Genomic DNA, 21,516 nt, shown 5'->3' with positions numbered 1-21,516 from the left:
ACAGAAATTGCATCTGGATTGAATACAACAGTCACCATTCGCACTTTCCTCCATGGGAGTAATGTCTCAAACAGTCTACGCTTTGATCGTTCCCTGGAAGACCAATAGTAGTTTTCGATGCACATCTTGAGACATTCTGTAATCTGTGGACCTTCAAAGTGTTGATGAAACACAGAAATTGCATCGTGATTGAATACAACAGTCACCAATGGCACATTCCTCCATGGGAGTAATGCCTCAAACAGTCTATGCTTTGATCGTTCCCAGAGAGACCAGTAGTAGTTTCTGATGCACATCTGGAGGCAATCTGTAGTCTGTGGACTATGAGAGTGTTGATGAAACACAGTAATTGCATCGGGATTGAATACAACAGTCACCATGCGCACTTTCCTCCATGGGAGTAAAGTCTCAAGCAGTCTATGCTTCGATCGTTCCCAGGAAGACCAGTAGTAGCTTCCGATGCACATTTGGAGGCAATCAGTAATCTTTGGACTATCAGAGTGTTGAAGAAACACAGAGATTGCATCGCGATTGAATACAACTGTCACCATTCGCACTTTCCTCCATGGGAGTAATGTCTCAAACAGTCTACGCTTTGGTCGTCTCCTAGAAGACCAGTAGCAGTTTCCGATGCACATCTGGAGGCATTCTGTAATCTGTGGACCTTCAAAGTGTTGATGAAACACAGAAATTGCATCTGGATTGAATACAACAGTCACCATTCGCACTTTCCTCCATGGGAGTAATGTCTCAAACAGTCTACGCTTTGATCGTTCCCTGGAAGACCAATAGTAGTTTTCGATGCACATCTTGAGACATTCTGTAATCTGTGGACCTTCAAAGTGTTGATGAAACACAGAAATTGCATCGGGATTGAATACAACAGTCACCAGCGCACTTTCCTCCATGGGATTAATGTCTCAATCTGTCATCGATTTGATTGTTCCCTGAAGACAAGTAGTAGTTTCCGATGCACATCTGGAGGCATTCTGTAATTTGTGGTCTATCTGGGTGTTGATGAAACACAGAAATTCCATCGGCATTGAATACAACAATCACCATGCGAACTTTCCGTTATGGGAGTAATGTCTCAAACAGTCTACGCCTTGATCGTTCCCTGGAAGAAAAGTAGTAGTTTCCGATGCACATCTTGTGGCAGTCTGTAATCTGAGGACTATCAGTGTGTTGATGAAACACAGAAATTGCGTCGGGATTGAATACAACAGTCACCATGCGCACTTTCCTCCACGGGAGTAAAAATCTCAAACAGTCTACGCTTTGATCATTCCCTGGAAGACAAGTAGTTGTTTCCGATGCACATCTGGTGTCATTCTGTAATCTGTGTACTATCAGAGTGTTGATGAAACACAGTAATTGCATCGGGATTAAATACAACAGTCACCATGCGCACTTTCCTCCTCTGGAGTAATGTCTCAAACAGTCTACGCTTTCATCGTTCCCTGGAAGATCAGTAGTAGTTTCTGATGCACATCTGGAGGCATTCTGTAGGCTGTGGACTAACTGAGTGTTGAAGAAACACAGAAATTGCATCGGGATTGAATACAACAGTCACCATGCGCATTTTCCCCCACGGGAGTAATGTCTCAAACAGTCTATGATTTGATCGTTCCCTCGAAGACCAGTAGTAGTTTCCGACGCACATCTTGAGACATTCTGTAATCTGTGGACTAACTGAGTGTTGATGAAACACAGAAATTGCATCAGGATTGAATACAACAGTCACTATGCGCACTTTCCCCCACGGGAGTAATGTCTCAAACAGTCAATAATTTGATCGTTCCCTCGAAGACCAGTAGTAGTTTCCGATGCACATCTGGAGGCATTCTGTAATCTGTGGACTATCAGAGTGTTGATGAAACACAGATATTTGCATCAAGATTGAATACAATAGTCACTATGCGCACTTTCTTCCTCGGGAATAATGTCTCAAACAGTCTATGATTTGATCGTTTCCTCGAAGACCAGTAGTAGTTTCCGATGCACATCTGGAGGCATTCTGTAATCTGTGCACCTTCAAAGTGTTGATGAAACACAGAACTTGCATCGTGATTGAATACAACAGTCACCATGGGCACATTCCTCCATGTGAGTAATGCCTCAAACAGTCTATGCTTTGATCGTTCTCAGGAAGACCAGTAGTAGTTTCCGATGCACATCTGGAGGCAATCTGTAGTTTGTGGACTATCAGAGTGTTGGTGAAACACAGAAATGGCATCGGGATTGAATACAACAGTCACCATTCACACTTTCCTCCATGCGAGTAATGTCTCAAACAGTCTACGCTTTGATTGTTCCCTAGAAGACCAGTAGTAGTTTCTGATGCACATCTTGAGACATTCTGTAATCTGTGGACCTTCAAAGTGTTGATGAAACACAGAAATTGCATCGGGATTGAATACAACAGTCACCAGCGCACTTTCCTCCATGGGAGTAATGTCTCAAACAGTCTACGCTTTGATCGTTCCCTTGAAGACCAGTAGCTGTTTCCGATGCACATCTGGAGGCATTCTGTAATCTGTGGACTAACTGAGTGTTGATGAAACACAGAAATTGCATCAGGATTGAATACAACAGTCACCATGCGCACTTTCCCCCACGGGAGTAATGTCTCAAACAGTCTATGATTTGATCGTTCCCTCGAAGACCAGTAGTAGTTTCCGATGCACATCTGGAGGCATTCTGTAATCTGTGGACCTCAAAGTGTTGATGAAACACAGAACTTGCATCGGGATTTAATACAACAGTCACCATGCGCATTTTCCTCCATGGGAGAAATGCCTCAAACAGTCTACAGTTTGATCGTTCCCTGGAAGACCAGTAGTTGCTTCCGATGCACATCCGGTGGCATTCTGAAATCTGTGGACTATCAGATTGTTGATGAAACACAGAAATTGCATCGGGATTGAATACAACAGTCACCATGCGCACTTTCTCCCCACGGGAGTAATGTCTCAAACAGTCTATGATTTGATCGTTCCCTCGAAGACCAGTAGTAGTTTCCGATGCACATCTGGAGGCATTCTGTAATCTGTGGACCTTCAAAGTGTTGATGAAACACAGAAATTGCATCGTGATTGAATACAACAGTCACCATGCGCACTTTCCTCCATGGGAGTAATGTCTCAGACAGGCTATGCTTTGATCGTTCCCAGGAAGACCAGTAGTAGTTTCCGATGAAGATCTGGAGGCAATCTGAAACTGTTGACTATCAGAGTGTTGATGAAACACAGAAATCGCATCTGGTTTGAATACAACAGTCACCATTCGCACTTTCCTCCATGTGAGTAATGTCTCAAACAGTCTACGCTTTGATCGTTCCCTGGAAGAACAGTAGTAGTTTCCGATACACATCTTGAGGCATTCTGGAATCTGTGGACCTTCAAAGTGTTGATGAAACACAGAAATTGCATCGGGATTGAATACAACAGTCACCATGCGCAGTTTCCTCCATGGGATTAATGTCTCAAACTGTCAAGGATTTGATCGTTCCCTGAAGACCAGTAGTAGTTTCCGATGCACATCTGTAGGCATTCTGTAATTTGTGGTCTATCCGGGTGTTGATGAAACACAGAAATTGCATCGGCATTGAATACAACAGTCACCATGCGAACCTTCCTCCATGGGAGTAATGTCTCAAACAGTCTATGCTTTGATCGTTCCCTGGAAAAATGTAGTAGGTTCCGATGCAAATCTGGTGGCATTCTGTAATCTGTGGACTATCAGAGTGTTGATGAAACACAGAAATTGCATCGGGATTGAATACAACAGTCATCGTGCCCACTTTACTCCACGGGAGTAATGTCTCAAACAGTGTACGCTTTGATTGTTCCCTGGAAGACCAGTAGTTGTTTCCGATGCACATCTGGTATCATTCTGTAATCTGTGCACTGTCAGAGTGTTGATGAAATACAGAAATTGCATCGGGATTGAATACAACAGTCACCATGCGCACTTTCCTCCACTGGAGTAATGTCTCAAACAGTCTACGCTTTGATCTTTCCCTGCAAGGCCAGTAGTAGTTTCCAATGCACATCTGGAGGCATTCTGTAATCTGTGGACTATCAGAGTGTTGATGAAACACAGAAATTGCATCGGGATTGAATACAATAGCCACCATGCGCACTTTCCTCCACTGGAGTAATGTCTCAAACAGTCTACGCTTTGATCTTTTCCTGCAAGGCCAGTAGTAGTTTCCAATGCACATCTGGAAGCATTCTGTAATCTGTGGACTATCAGATTGTTGATGAAACACAGAAATTGCATCGGGATTGAATACAACAGTCACCATGGGCACATTCCTCCATGTGAGTAATGCCTCAAACAGTCTATGCTTTGATCGTTCTCAGGAAGACCAGTAGTAGTTTCCGATGCACATCTGGAGGCAATCTGTAGTCTGTGGACTATCAGAGAGTTGATGAAACACAGAAATTGCATCGGGATTGAATACAACAGTCACCATGCGCACTTTCCGCCATGGGAGTAATGTCTCAAACAGTCTACGCTCTGATCGTTCCCTGGAAGACCAGTAGCAGTTTCCGATGCACATCTGGAGGCATTCTGTAATCTGTGGACCTTCAAAGTGTTGATGAAACACAGAAATGGCATCGGGATTGAATACAACAGTCACCATGCGCACTTTCCTCCATGGGAGTAATGTCTCAAACAGTCAATAATTTGATCGTTCCCTCGAAGACCAGTAGTAGTTTCCGATGCATATCTGGAGGCAATCTGTAATCTGTGGACCTTCAAAGTGTTGATGAAACACAGAAATGGCATCGGCATTGAATACAACAGTCACCATTCGCACTTTCCTCCATGCGAGTAATGTCTCACACAGTCTACGCTTTGATCGTTCCCTGGAAGACCAGTAGTAGTTTCCGATGCACATCTTGAGACATTCTGTAATCTGTGGACCTTCAAAGTGTTGATGAAACACAGAAATTGCATCGGGATTGAATACAACAGTCACCAGCGCACTTTCCTCCATGGGAGTAATGTCTCAAACAGTCTACGCTTTGATCGTTCCCTTGAAGACCAGTAGCAGTTTCCGATGCACATCTGGAGGCATTCTGTAATCTGTGGACCTTCAAAGTGTTGATGAAACACAGAAATGGCATCGGGATTGAATACAACAGTCACCATGCGCACTTTCCTCCATGGGAGTAATGTCTCAAACAGTAATTAATTTGATCGTTCCCTCGAAGACCAGTAGTAGTTTCCGATGCACATCTGGAGGCAATCTGTAATCTGTGGACCTTCAAAGTGTTGATGAAACACAGAAATGGCATCGGCATTGAATACAACAGTCACCATTCGAACTTTCCTCCATGCGAGTAATGTCTCAAACAGTCTACGCTTAGATCGTTCCCTGGAAGACCAGTAGTAGTTTCCGATGCACATCTTGAGACATTCTGTAATCTGTGGACCTTCAAAGTGTTGATGAAACACAGAAATTGCATCGGGATTGAATACAACAGTCACCAGCGCACTGTCCTCCATGGGAGTAATGTCTCAAACAGTCTACGCTTTGATCGTTCCCTTGAAGACCAGTAGCAGTTTCCGATGCACATCTGGAGGCATTCTGTAATCTGTGGACTAACTGAGTGTTGATGAAACACAGAAATTGCATCAGGATTGAATACAACAGTCACGATGCGCACTTTCCCCCACGGGAGTAATGTCTCAAACAGTCTATGATTTGATCGTTCCCTCGAAGACCAGTAGTAGTTTCCGATGCACATCTGGAGGCATTCTGTAATCTGTGTTCCTTCAAAGTGTTGACGAAACACAGAACTTGCATCGGGATTTAATACAACAGTCACCATGCGCATTTTCCTCCATGGGAGAAATGCCTCAAACAGTCTACAGTTTGATCGTTCCCTGGAAGACCAGTAGTTGCTTCCGATGCACATCCGGTGGCATTCTGAAATCTGTGGACTATCAGATAGTTGATGAAACACAGAAATTGCATCGGGATTGAATACAACAGTCACCATGCGCACTTTCTCCCCACGGGAGTAATGTCTCAAACAGTCTATGATTTGATCGTTCCCTCGAAGACCAGTAGTAGTTTCCGATGAACATCTGGAGGCAATCTGTAATCTGTTGACTATCAGAGTGTTGAAGAAACACAGAAATCGCATCTGGTTTGAATACAACAGTCACCATTCGCACTTTCCTCCATGAGAGTAATGTCTCAAACAGTTTACGCTTTGATCGTTCCCTGGAAGAACAGTAGTAGTTTCCGATACACATCTTGAGGCATTCTGGAATCTGTGGACCTTCAAAGTGTTGATGAAACACAGAAATTGCATCGGGATTGAATACAACTGTCACCATGCGCAGTTTCCTCCATGGGATTAATGTCTCAAACTGTCAAGGATTTGATCGTTCCCTGAAGACCAGTAGTAGTTTCCGATGCACATCTGGAGGCATTCTGTAATTTGTGGTCTATCCGGGTGTTGATGAAACACAGAAATTGCATCGGCATTGAATACAACAGTCACCATGCGAACCTTCCTCCATGGGAGTAATGTCTCAAACAGTCTATGCTTTGATCGTTCCCTGGAAAAATGTAGTAGGTTCCGATGCAAATCTGGTGGCATTCTGTAATCTGTGGACTATCAGAGTGTTGATGAAACACAGAAATTGCATCGGGATTGAATACAACAGTCATCGTGCCCACTTTACTCCACGGGAGTAATGTCTCAAACAGTGTACGCTTTGATTGTTCCCTGGAAGACCAGTAGTTGTTTCCGATGCACATCTGGTATCATTCTGTAATCTGTGCACTGTCAGAGTGTTGATGAAATACAGAAATTGCATCGGGATTGAATACAACAGTCACCATGCGCACATTCCTCCACTGGAGTAATGTCTCAAACAGTCTACGCTTTGATCTTTCCCTGCAAGGCCAGTAGTAGTTTCCAATGCACATCTGGAGGCATTCTGTAATCTGTGGACTATCAGAGTGTTGATGAAACACAGAAATTTGCATCGGGATTGAATACAATAGTCACCATGCGCACTTTCTTCCTCGGGAGTAATGTCTCAAACAGTCTATGATTTGATCGTTTCCTCGAAGACCAGTAGTAGTTTCCGATGCACATCTGGAGGCATTCTGCAATCTGTGCAACTTCAAAGTGTTGATGAAACACAGAAATTGCATCGTGATTGAATACAACAGTCACCATGGGCACATTCCTCCATGTGAGTAATGCCTCAAACAGTCTATGCTTTGATCGTTCTCAGGAAGACCAGTAGTAGTTTCCGATGCACATCTGGAGGCAATCTGTAGTCTGTGGACTATCAGAGAGTTGATGAAACACAGAAATTGCATCGGGATTGAATACAACAGTCACCATGCGCACTTTCCGCCATGGGAGTAATGTCTCAAACACTCTACGCTCTGATCGTTCCCTGGAAGACCAGTAGCAGTTTCCGATGCACATCTGGAGGCATTCTGTAATCTGTGGACCTTCAAAGTGTTGATGAAACACAGAAATGGCATCGGGATTGAATACAACAGTCACCATGCGCACTTTCCTCCATGGGAGTAATGTCTCAAACAGTCAATAATTTGATCGTTCCCTCGAAGACCAGTAGTAGTTTCCGATGCACATCTGGAGGCAATCTGTAATCTGTGGACCTTCAAAGTGTTGATGAAACACAGAAATGGCATCGGGATTGAATACAACAGTCACCAGCGCACTTTCCTCCATGGGAGTAATGTCTCAAACAGTCTACGCTTTGATCGTACCCTTGAAGACCAGTAGCAGTTTCCGATGCACATCTGGAGGCATTCTGTAATCTGTGGACTAACTGAGTGTTGAGGAAACACAGATATTGCATCGGGATTGAATACAACAGTAACCATCCGCACTTTCCTCCATGAGAGTAATGTCTCAAACTGTCATCGATATGATCGTTCCCTGAAGACCAGTAGTAGTTTCCGATGCACATCTAGAGACATTCTGTAATTTGTGGTCTATCCGGGTGTTGATGAAACACAGAAATTGAATCGGCATTGAATACAACAGTCACAATGCGTACTTTCCTCCATGGGTGTAATGTCTCAAACAGTCTACGCCCTGATTGTGCACTGGAAGAAAAGTAGTAGCTTCCGATACACATCTGGATTCATTCTGTAATCTGTGGACTATCAGAGTGTTGATGAAACACAGTAATTGCATCAGGATTAAAACAACAGTCACCATTCGCACTTTCCTCCATGGGAGTAATGTTTCAAACAGTCTACCCTTTGATCGTTCCCTTGAAGACCAGTAGCAGTTTCCGATGCACATCTGGAGGCATTCTGTAATCAGTGGACCAATTGAGTGTTGATGTAACACAGAAATTGCATCGGGATTGAATACAACAGTCACCATGCGCACTTTCCCCCACGGGAGTAATGTCTCAAACAGTCAACAAATTTGATCGTTCCTTCGAAGACCAGTAGTAGTTTCCGATGCACATCTGGAGGCAATCTGTAATCTAAGGACCTTCAAAGTGTTGATGAAACACAGATATTGCATCGTGATTGAATAGAACAGTCACCATGCGCACATTCCTCCATGGGAGTAATGTTTCAAACAGTCTATGCTTTGATCGTTCCCTGGAAGACCAGTAGTAGTTTCCGATGCACATTTGGAGGCAATCTGCAATCTGTGGACTATCAGAGTGTTGATGAAACACAGAAATTGCAAGGGATTGAATACAACAGTCACCATTCGCACTTTCCTCCATGGGAGTAATGTCACAAACAGTCTATGATTTGATCGTTTCCTCGAAGACCAGTAGTAGTTTCCGATGCACATCTGAAGGCATTCTGTTATCTGTGGACCTTCAAAGTGTTGATATAACACAGAAATTGCATCGTGATTGAATACAACGGTCACCTTGGCACTTTCCTCCATCGGAGTAATGCCTCAAACAGTCTATGCTTTGATCGTTCCCAGGAAGTCCAGTAGTAGTTTCCGATGCACATCTGGAGGCAATCTGTAGTCTGTGGACTATCAGAGTGTTGATGAAACACAGAAATTGCATCGGGATTGAATACAACAGTCAGCATGCGCACTTTCCCCCACGGGAGTAATGTCTCAAACAGTCATCGATTTCATCGGTCCCTGAAGACCAGTAGTAGTTTCCGATGCACATCTGGAGGCATTCTTTAATTTGTGATCTATCAGGGTGTTGATGAAACACAGAAATTCCATCGGCATTGAATACAACAGTCACCATGCGATCTTTCCTCAATGGGAGTAATGTCTCAAACAGTCTACGCCCTGATCGTTCCCTGGAAGAAAAGTCGTAGTTTCCGATGCACATTTGGAGGCATTCTGTAATCTGTGGACTATCAGAGTGTTGTTGAAACACAGAAATTGCATCGCGATTTAATACAACAGTCACCAAGCACACTTTCCCCCATGGGAGTAATGACTCCAGCAGTCTACGCATTGATCGTTCCCAGGAAGATCAGAAGTAGTTTCCGATGCACATCTGGTGGCATTCTGTAATCTGTGGACTATGAGAGTGTTGATGAAACACAGAAATTGCATCGTGATTGAATACAACAGTCACCATCCGCACTTTCCTCCATGGGAGTAATGTCTGAAACAGTCCACGTTTTGATCGTTCCCTGGAAGACCAGTAGTAGTTTCCGATGCACATCTGGTGGCATTCTGTAATCTGTGGACTATCAGAGTGTTGATGAAACACAGAAATTGCATCGGAATTGAATACAACAGTCACCATGCCCACTTTCCTCCACGGAAGTAATGTCTCAAACAGTCTCCGCTTTGATCGTTCCCTGGAAGACCCGAAGTAGTTTCCCTGCACATCTGGAAGCATTCTGTAATCTGTGGACTAACTGAGTGTTGAGGAAACACAGAAATTGCATCGGGATTGAATACAACAGTAACCCGCCGCACTTTCCTCCATGAGAGTAATGTCTCAAACTGTCATCGATATGATCGTTCCCTGAAGACCAGTAGTAGTTTCCGATGCACATCTAGAGGCATTCTGTAATTTGTGGTCTATCCGGGTGTTGATGAAACACAGAAATTGCATCGGCATTGATTACAACAGTCACAATGCGTACTTTCCTCCATGGGTGTAATGTCTCAAACAGTCTACGCCCTGATTGTGCACTGGAAGAAAAGTAGTAGTTTCCGATACACATCTGGATTCATTCTGTAATCTGTGGACTATCAGAGTGTTGATGAAACACAGTAATTGCATCAGGATTGAAACAACAGTCACCATTCGCACTTTCCTCCATGGGAGTAATGTCTCAAACAGTCTACCCTTTGATCGTTCCCTTGAAGACCAGTAGCAGTTTCCGATGCACATCTGGAGGCATTCTGTAATCAGTGGACCAATTAAGTGTTGATGTAACACAGAAATTGCATCGGGATGGAATACAACAGTCACCATGCGCACTTTCCCCCACGGGAGTAATGTCTCAAACAGTCAACAAATTTGATGGTTCCTTCGAAGACCAGTAGTAGCTTCCGATGCACATCTGGAGGCAATCTGTAATCTAAGGACCTTCAAAGTGTTGATGAAACACAGATATTGCATCGTGATTGAATAGAACAGTCACCATGCGCACATTCCTCCATGGGAGTAATGTTTCAAACAGTCTATGCTTTGATCGTTACCAGGAAGACCAGTAGTAGTTTCCGATGCACATTTGGAGGCAATCTGCAATCTGTGGACTATCAGAGTGTTGATGAAACACAGAAATTGCAAGGGATTGAATACAACAGTCACCATTCGCACTTTCCTCCATGGGAGTAATGTCTCAAACAGTCTACGCTTTGATCGTTCCCTGGAAGACCAGTAGCAGCTTCCGATGCACATCTGGAGGCATTCTGTAATCTGTGGATTAACTGAGTGTTGATGAAACACAGAAATTGCATCGGGATTGAATACAACAGTCACCATGCGCACTTTCTTTCACAGGAGTAATGTCACTATCAGTCTATGCTTTGATCGTTTCCTCGAAGACCAGTAGTAGTTTCCGATTCACTTCTGAAGGCATTCTGTAATCTGTGGACCTTCAAAGTGTTGATATAACACAGAAATTGCATCGTGATTGAATACAACGGTCACCTTGGCACTTCCATCCATCGGAGTAATGCCTCAAACAGTCTATGCTTTGATCGTTCCCAGGAATACCAGTAGTAGTTTCCGATGCACATCTGGAGGCAATCTGTAGTCTGTGGACTATCAGAGTGTTGATGAAACACAGAAATTGCATCGGGATTGAATACAACAGTCAGCATGCGCACTTTCCCCCACGGGAGTAATGTCTCAAACAGTCATCGATTTGATCGGTCCCTGAAGACCAGTAGTAGTTTCCGATGCACATCTGGAGGCATTCTTTAATTTGTGGTCTATCAGGGTGTTGATGAAACACTGAAATTCCATCGGCATTGAAGACAACAGTCACCATGCGATCTTTCCTCAATGGGAGTAATGTCTCAAACAGTCTACGCCTTGATCGTTCCCTGGAAGAAAAGTCGTAGTTTCCGATGCACATTTGGAGGCATTCTGTAATCTGTGGACTATCAGAGTGTTGTTGAAACACAGAAATTGCATCTCGATTTAATACAACAGTCACCAAGCACACTTTCCCCCATGGGAGTAATGACTCCAGCAGTCTACGCTTTGATCGTTCCCAGGAAGACCAGAAGTAGTTTCCGATGCACATCTGGTGGCATTCTGTAATCTGTGGACTATCAGAGTGTTGATGAAACACAGAAATTGCATCGGGATTGAATACAACAGTCACCATGCCCACTTTCCTCCACGGAAGTAATGTCTCAAACAGTCTCCGCTTTGATCGTTCCCTGGAAGACCGGAAGTAGTTTCTCATGCACATCTGGAAGCATTCTGTAATCTGTGGACTAACTGAGTGTTGAGGAAACACAGAAATTGTATCGGGATTGAATACAACAGGAACCATCCGCACTTTCTTCCATGAGAGTAATGTCTCAAACTGTCATCGATTTGATCGTTCCCTGAAGACCAGTAGTAGTTTCCGATGCACGTCTCGTGGCATTCTGTAATCTGTGGACTATGAGAGTGTTGATGAAACACAGTAATTGCATCGGGATTGAAACAAAGGTCACCATTCGCACTTTCCTCCATGGGAGTAATGTCTCAAACAGTCTACGCTTTGATCGTTCCCTGGAAGACCAGTAGTAGTTTCCGATGCACATCTGGAGGCATTCTGTAATCTGTGGACCTTCAAAGTGTTCAAGAAACACAGAAATTGCATCGTGATTGAATACAACAGTTACCATGCGCATTTTCCTCCATGGGTGTAATGCCTCAAACAGTCTATGCTTTGATCGTTCCCAGGAAGACCAGTAGTAGTTTCCGATGCACATCTGGTGGCATTCTGTAATCTGTGGACTATCAGAGTGTTGATGAAACACAGTAATTGCATCGGGATTGAAACAACAGTCACCATTCGCACTTTCCTCCATGGGAGTAATGTCTCAAACAGTCTACGCCTTGATCGTTCCCTGGAAGAAAAGTAGTAGTTTCCGATGCACATCTGGAGGCAACCTGTAATCTGTGGACTATCAGAGAGTTGATGAAACACAGAAATTGCATCGGGATTTAATACAACAGTCACCATCCGCACTTTCCTCCATGGGAGTAATGTCTGAAACAGTCCACTCTTTGATCGTTCCCCCGAAGACCTATAGTAGTTTCCGATGCACATCTGGTGGCATTCTTTAATCTGTGGACTATCAGAGTGTTGATGAAACACAGAAATTACTTCGGGATTGAATACAACGGTCACCATGCCCACTTTCCTCCACAGGAGTTATGTCTCAAACAGTCTACGCTTTGATCGTTCCCTGGAAGACCAGTAGTTGTTTCCGATGCACATCTGGTATCATTCTGTAATCTGTGCACTGTCAGAGTGTTGATGAAACACAGAAATTGCATCGGGATTGAATGCAACAGTCACCATGCGCACTTTCCTCTACTGGAGTAATGTCTCAAACAGTCTACGCTTTGATCGTTCCCTGGAAGACCAGTAGTAGTTTCCGATGCACATCTGGAGGCATTCTGTAATCTTTGGACTAACTGAGTGTTGATGAAACACAGAAATTGCTTCGGGATTGAATACAACAGTCACCATGCGAACTTTCTTACACGGGAGTTATGTCTCAAATGGTCTATGCCTTGATTGTTTCCTCGAAGACCAGTAGTAGTTTCCGATGCACACTGGAGCCATTCGGTAATCTGTGGACCTTCAAAGTGTTGATGAAACACAGAAATTGCATCGTGATTGAATATAACAGTCACCATGCGCACTTTCCTCCATGGGAGTAATGCCCCAAACAGTCTATGCTTTGATCGTTCCCTAGAAGACCAGTAGTAGTTTCCGATGCACATGTGGATGCAATCTGTAATCAGTGGACTATCAGAGTGTTGATGAAACACATAAATTGCATCGGGATTGAATACAACGGTCATCATGCGCATTTTCCCCCACGGGAGTAATGTCTCAAACAGACTATGATTTGATCGTTCAATCGAAGACCAGTAGTAGTTTCCGATGCACATCTGGAGGCATTCTGTAATCTGCGGAACTTCAATGTGTTGATGAAACACAGAAATTGCTTCGGGATTGAATACAATAGTCACCATGCGCACTTTCCTCCATGGGAGTAAATATCTCACACAGTCTACGCTTTGATCGTTCCCTGGAAGACCAGTAGTAGTTCCCGATGCACATCTTGAGGCATTCTGTAATCTGTGGACCTTCAAAGTGTTGATAAAACACAGAAATTGCATCGGGATTGAATACAACAGTCACCATGCGCATTTTCCTCCATGGGAGTAATGTCTCAAACTGTCTTCGATTTGATCGTTCCCTGAAGACCAGTAGTAGTTTCCGATGCACATCTGGAGGCATTCTGTAATTTGTGGTCTATCCGGGTGTTGATGAAACACAGAAATTGTATCGGCATTGAATACAACAGTCACAATGCGAACTTTCCTCCATGGGAGTAGTGTCTCAAACTATCTACGCCTTGATCATTCCCTGGAAGAAAAGTAGTAGTTTCCGATGCACATCTGGAGGCATTCTGTAAACTGTGGACTATCAGAGTATTTATGAAACACAGAAATTGCATCGGGATTGAATACAACATCACCATCCGCACTTTAATCCATGGGAGTAATGTCTGAAACAGTCCACGCTTTGATCATCCACTGGAAGACCAGTAGTAGTTTCCGATGCACATCTGGCGGCATTCTGTAATCTGTGGACTACCAGAGTGTTGATGAAACACATTAATTGCATCGAGATTGAAACAACCGTCACCATCCGCACTTTCCTAAATGGGAGTAATGTCTCAAACAGTCTACGCTTTGATCGCTCCATGGAAGACCAGTAGTAGTTTCCGATGCACATCTGGAGGCAATCTGTAATCTGTGGACTAACTGAGTGTTGATGAAACACAGAAATTGCATCGGGATTGAATACAACAGTCACGATGCGCACTTTCTTCCACGGGAGTAATGTCTCAAACAGTCTATGCTTTGATCGTTTCCTCGAAGACCAGTAGTAGTTTCCGATGCACATCTGGAGGCATTCTGTCATCTGTGGACCTTCAAAGTGTTGATGAAACACAGAAATTGCATCGTGATTGAATACAACAGTCACCATGCGCACTTTAGTCCATGGGAGTAATGCCTCAAAGAGTATATGCTTTGATCGTTCCCAGGAAGACCAGTAGTAGTTTCCGATGCACATCTGGAGGCAATCTGTAATCTGTGGACGATCAGAGTGTTGATGAAACAAAGAAATTGCATCGGGATTGAATACAACAGTCACCATGCGCACTTTCCCCCACGGGAGTAATGTCCCAAACAGTCTATGATTTGATCGTTCCCTCGAAGACCAGTGGTAGTTTCCAATGCACATCTGGAGGCATTCTGTAATCTGTGGACCTTCAAAGTGTTGATGAAACCCAGAAAGTACATCGGGATTGAATACAACAGTCACCATGCCCACTTTCCTCCATGGGAGTAATGTCTCAAACTGTCATCGATTTGATCGTTCCCTGAAGACCAGTAGTAGTTTCCGATGCACATCTGGAGGCCATCTGTAATTTGTTGTCTATCCGGGTGTTGACGAAACACAGAAATTGCATCGGCATTGAATACTACAGTCACCATGCGAACTTTCGTAGATGGGAGTAATGTCTCAAACAGTCTACGCCTTGATCGTTCCCTGGAAGAAAAGTAGTAGTTTGCGATGCACATCTGGAGGCATTCTGTAATCTGTGGACTATCAGAGTGTTGATGAAACACAGAAATTGCATCGGGATTGAATACAACATTCACCATGCCCACTTTCCTCCACGGGAGTAATGTCTCAAACAGTCTATTCTTTGATTGTTCCCTGGAAGACCAGTAGTTGTTTCCGATGCACATCTGGTATCATTCTGTAATCTGTGCACTGTCAGAGTGTTGATGAAATACAGAAATTGCATCGGGATTGAATACAACAGTCACCATTCGCACTTTTCTCCATGGGAGTAATGTCTCAAACAGTCTACGCTTTATCGTTCAATGGAAGACCAGTAGCAGTTTCCGATGCACATCTGGAGGCATTCTCTAATCTGTGGACTAACTGAGTGTTGATGAAACACAGAAATAGCATCGGGATTGTATACAACAGTCACCATGCGCACTTTCTTCCACGGGAGTAATGTCTCAAACCGTCTATGATTTGATCGTTTCCTCGAAGACCAGTAGTAGCTTCCGATGCACATCTGGAGCCATTCGGTAATCTGTGGACCTTCAATGTGTTGATGAAACACAGAAATTGCATCGTGATTGAATACAACAGTCACCATGCGAACTTCCCTCCATGGGAGTAATGCCTCAATCAGTCTATGTTTTGATCGTTCCCAGGAAGACCAGTAGTACTTTCCGATGCACATGTTTAAGTAATCTGTAATCTGTGGACTATCAGAGTGTTGATGAAACACAGATATTGCATCGGGATTGAATACAACAGTCGCCATGCGCACTTTCTTCCATGGGAGTAATGTCTCAAACAGTCTATGATTTGATCGTTTCCTCGAAGACCAGTAGTAGCTTCCGATGCACATCTGGAGCCATTCGGTAATCTGTGGACCTTCAAAGTGTTGATGAAACACAGAAATTGCATCGGGATTGAATACAACAGTCACCATGCGAACTTTCGTCCATGGGAGTAATGTCTCAAAGAGCCTACGCTTTGATCGTTCCCTGGAAGACCAGTAGTAGTTTCCGATGCACATCTTGAGGTATTCTGTAATCTGTTCACCTACAAAGTGTTGATGAAACACAGAAATTGCTTCGGTATTGATTACAACAGTCACCATGCGCACTTTCCTCCATGGGAAAAATGTCTTAAACTGTCATCGATTTGATCGTTCCCTGAAGACCAGTAGTAGTTTCCGATGCACATCTGGAGGCATTCTGTAATTTGTGGTCTATCCGGGTGTTGATGAAACACAGAAATTGCATCGGCATTGAATACAACAGTCACCATGCGAACTTTCCTCCATGGGAGTAATGTCTCAAACTGTCTACGCTTTGATCGTTCCCTGGAAGACCAGTAGTAGTTTCCGATGCACATCTGGTGGCATTCTGTAATCTGTGGACTATCAGAGTGTTGATGAAACACAGAAATTGCATCGGGATTGAATACAACAGTCATCATGCCCACTTTCCACCATGGGAGTAATGTCTCAAACAGTCTACGCTTTGATCGTTCCCTGGAAGACTAGTAGTAGTTTCCGATGCACATCTTGAGGCATTCTGTAATCTGTGGACTAACTGAGTGTTGATGAAACACAGAAATTGCATCGGGATTGTATACAACAGTCTTCATGCGCACTTTCTTCCTCTGGAGTAATGTCTCAAACAGTCTATGATTTGATCGTTTCCTCGAAGACCAGTAGTACTTTCCGATGCACATCTGGAGGCATTCTGTAATCTATGGACCTTCAAAGTGTTAATGAAACACAGAAATTGCATCGTGATTGAATACAACAAATCACCATGCGCACTTTCCTCCATGGGTGTAATGCCTCAAACAGTCTATGATTTGATCGTTCACAGGAAGACCAGTAGTAGTTTCCGATGCACATCTGGAGGCAATCTGTAGACTGTGGACTATCAGAGTGTTGATGAAACACAGAAATTGCATCGGGATGGAATACAACAGTCACCATGCGCACTTTCCTCCATGGGAGTAATGTGTCAAACATTCAATGTTTTGACCGTTCCCAGGAAGACCAGTAGTAGCTACCGATATACATTTGGAAGCAATCTGTAATCTGTGGACTATCAGAGTGTTGATGAAAGACAGAAATTGCATTGGGATTGAATACAACAGTCACCATTCGCACTTTCCTCCATGGGAGTAATGTCTCAAACAGTCTACGCTCTGATCGTTCCCTAGAAGACCAGTAGCAGTTTCCGATGCTCATCTGGAGACATTCTGTAATCTGTGGACTATCAGATTGTTGATGAAACAGAGAAATTGCATCGGGATTGAATACAACAGACACCATGCGCCCTTTACCCCACGGGAGTAATGTCTCAAACAGTCTATGATTTGATCGTTCCCTCGAAGACCAGTAGTGGTTTCCGATGCACATCTGCTAGCATTCTGTAACCTGCGGACCTTCAAAGTGTTGACGAAACACAGAATTGCTTCGTGATTGAATACAACAGTCACCATGCGCACTTTCCTCCATGGGAGTAATGTCTCAAACAGTCTATGATTTGATCGTTTCCTCTAAGACCAGTAGTAGTACCCGATGCACATCTGGAGGAATTCTGTAATCTGTGGACCTTCATAGTGTTGATGAAACACAGAAATTGCATCGTGATTGAATAGAACAGTCACCATGCGCACGTTCCTCCATTGGAGTAATGCCTCAAACAGTATACACTTTGATCTTTCCCTGGAAGACCAGTAGCAGTTTCCGATGCACATCTGGAGGCATTCTGTAATCTGTGGACTAACTGAGTGTTGATGAAACATAGAAATTGCATCGGGATTGAATACAACAGTCACCACGCACTTTCCACCATGGGAGTAATGTCTCAAACAGTCTGCGCTTTGATCGGTCCCAGGAGGACCAGTAGTAGTTCCCGATCCACATCTGGAGGCATTGTGTAATCTGTGGACTGTCAGAGTGTTGATGAAACACAAAAATTGCATCGGGATTGAATACAACAGTCACCATGCGCACTTTCCCCCACGGGAGTAATGTCTCAAACTGTGAATGATTTGATCGTTCCCCCGAAACCAGTAGTAGTTTCCGATGCACGTCTGGAGGCATTCTGTAATCTGTGGACCTTCAAAGTGTTGATGAAACACAGAAATTGCATCGTGATTGAATACAACAGTCACCATGCGCACTTACCTCCAAGGGAGTAATGTCTCAAACAGTCTATGATTTGATCGTTCCCAGGAAGACCAGTAGTAGTTTCCGATGCACATCTGGAGGCAATCGGTAATCTGTGGACTATAAGAGTGTTGATGAAACGCAGAAATTCCATCGGGAGTGAATACAACAGTCACCATTCGCACTTTGGTCCATGGGAGTAATGTCTCAAACAGTCTACGCTTTGATCGTTCCCTGGAAGACCAGTAGCAGTTTCCGATGCACATCTGGAGGCATTCTGTAATCTGTGGACTAACTGAGTGTTGATGAAACACAGAAATAGCATCGGGATTGTATACAACAGTCACCATGCGTACTTTCTTCCACGGGAGTATTGTCTCAAACCGTCTATGATTTGATCGTTTCCTCGAAGACCAGTAGTAGCTTCCGATGCACATCTGGAGCCATTCGGTAATCTGTGCACCTTCAAAGTGTTGATGAAACACAGAAATTGCTTCGTGATTGAATACAACAGTCACCATGCGCACTTCCCACCATGGGAGTAATGCCTCAATCAGTCTATGTTTTGATCGTTCCCAGGAAGACCAGTAGTACTTTCCGATGCACATGTGGAGGCAATCTGTAATCTGTGCACTATCAGAGTGTTGATGAAACACAGAAATTGCATCGGGATTGAATACAACAGTCTCCATGCGCACTTTCTTCCTCGGGAGTAATGTCTCAAACATTCTATGATTTGATCGTTTCCTCGAAGACCAGTAGTTTCCGATGCACATCTGAAGGCATTCTGTAATCTATGGACCTTCAATGTGTTGATTAAACACAGAAATTGCATCGGGATTGAATACAACAGTCACCATTCGCACTTTATTCCATGGGAGTAATGTCTCAAACAGTCTACGCTTTGATCGTTCCCTGGAAGACCAGTAGCAGTTTCCGATGCACATCTGGAGGCATTCTGTAATCTGTGGACTATCAGAGTGTTTATGAAACACAGAAATTGCATCGGGATTAAATACAACAGTCCCCATACGCACTTTCCCCCACGGGAGTAATGTCTCAAACAGTCTATGATTTGATCGTTCCCAGGAAGACCAGTAGTAGTTTCCGATGCACATCTGGAGGCAATCTGTAGTCTGTGGACTATCAGAGTGTTGATGAAACACAGAAATTGCATCGGGATTGAATACAACATTCACCATGCGAACTTTCCTCCATGGGAGTAATTTGTCAAACATTCTATGCTTTGATCGTTCCCAGGAAGACCAGTAGTAGCTTCAGATGCACATTTGGAGGCAATTTGTAATCTGTGGACTATCAGAGTGTTGATGAAACACAGAAATTGTATCTGGAATGAATACAACAGTCACCATTCGCACTTTCCACCATGGGAGTAATGTCTCAAAGAGCCTACGCTTTGATCGTTCCCTGGAAGAACAGTAGTAGTTTCCGATGCACATCTTGAGGCATTCTGTAATCTGTTCACCTTCAAAGTGTTGATGAAACACAGAAATTGCATCGGTATTGAATACAACAGTCACCATGCGCACTTTCCTCCATGGGAGTAATGTCTTAAACTGTCATCGATTTGATCGTTCCCTGAAGACCAGTAGTAGTTTCCGATGCACATCTGGAGGCATTCTGTAATTTGTGGTCGATCCGGGTGTTGATGAAACACAGAAATTGCATCGGCATTGAATACAACAGTCACCATGCGAACTTTCCTTCATGGGAGTAATGTCTCAAACTGACTACGCTTTGATCGTTCCCTGGAAGAAAAGAAGTAGTTTCCGATGCACATCTGGTGGCATTCTGTAATCTGTGGACTATCAGAGTGTTGATGAAACACAGAAATTGCATCGGGATTGAATACAACAGTCACCGTGCCCACTTTCCTCCACGTTAGTAATGTCTCAAACAGTCTACGCTTTGATTGCTCCCTGGAAACCCAGTAGTTGTTCCGATGCACATCTGGTATCATTCTGTAATCTGTGGACTAACTGAGTGTTGATGAAACACAAAATTTGCAACGGGATTGACTACAACAGTCACCATGCGCACTTTCTACCTCGGGAGTAATGTCTCAAACAGTCTATGATTTGATTGTTTCCACTAAGACCAGCAGTAGTTTCCGATGCATATCTGGAGGCATTCTGTAATCTGTGGACCTTCAAAGTGTTGATGAAACACAGAAATTGCATCGGGATTGAATATAACAGTCACCATTCGCACTTTCCTCCATGGGAGTAATGTCTCAAACAGTCTACGCTTTGATCGTTCCCTGGAAGACCAGTAGCAGTTTCCGATGCACATCTGGAGGCATTCTGTAATCTGTGGACTAACTGAGTGTTGATGAAACTCAGAAATTGCATCGGGATTGAATACAACAGTCACCATGCGCACTTTCCCCCACGGGAGTAATGTCTCAAACAGTCAATCATTTGATCGTTCCCTCGAAGACCAGTAGTAGTTTCCGTTGCACATCTGGAGGCGTTCTGTAATCTGTGGACCTTCAAAGTGTTGATGAAACACAGAAATTGCATCGTGATTGAATACAACAGTCACCACGCGCTTTCCACCATGGGAGTAATGTCTCAAACAGTCTACGCTTTGATCGGTCCCAGGAAGACCAGTAGTAGTTCCCGATGCACATCTGGAGGCAAAGTGTAATCTTTGGACTGTCAGGGTGTTGAAGAAACACAAAAATTGCATCGGGATTGAATACAACATTCACCATGCGCACTTTCCTCCATGGGAGTAATGCCTCAAACAGTCTATGCTTTGATCGTTCCCAGGAAGACCAGTAGTAGTTTCGATGCACATGTGGAGGCAATCTGTAATCTGTGGACTATCAGAGTGTTGATGAAACACAGATACTGCATCGGGATTGAATATAACAGTCACCATGCGCACTTTCCTACATAGGAGTTGTGTCTCAAATAGTCTACGCTTTGATCGTTCCCTGGAAGACCAGTAGTAGTTTCCGATGCACCTCTGGAGGCATACTGTAATCTGTGGACTATCAGAGTGTTGTTGAAACACTGAA

Source organism: Schistocerca gregaria, chromosome 3 (assembly GCF_023897955.1).
Source record: "Schistocerca gregaria isolate iqSchGreg1 chromosome 3, iqSchGreg1.2, whole genome shotgun sequence".
Classification (NCBI taxonomy): domain Eukaryota; kingdom Metazoa; phylum Arthropoda; class Insecta; order Orthoptera; family Acrididae; genus Schistocerca; species Schistocerca gregaria.
Note: the sequence above shows the minus strand (reverse complement) of the source record.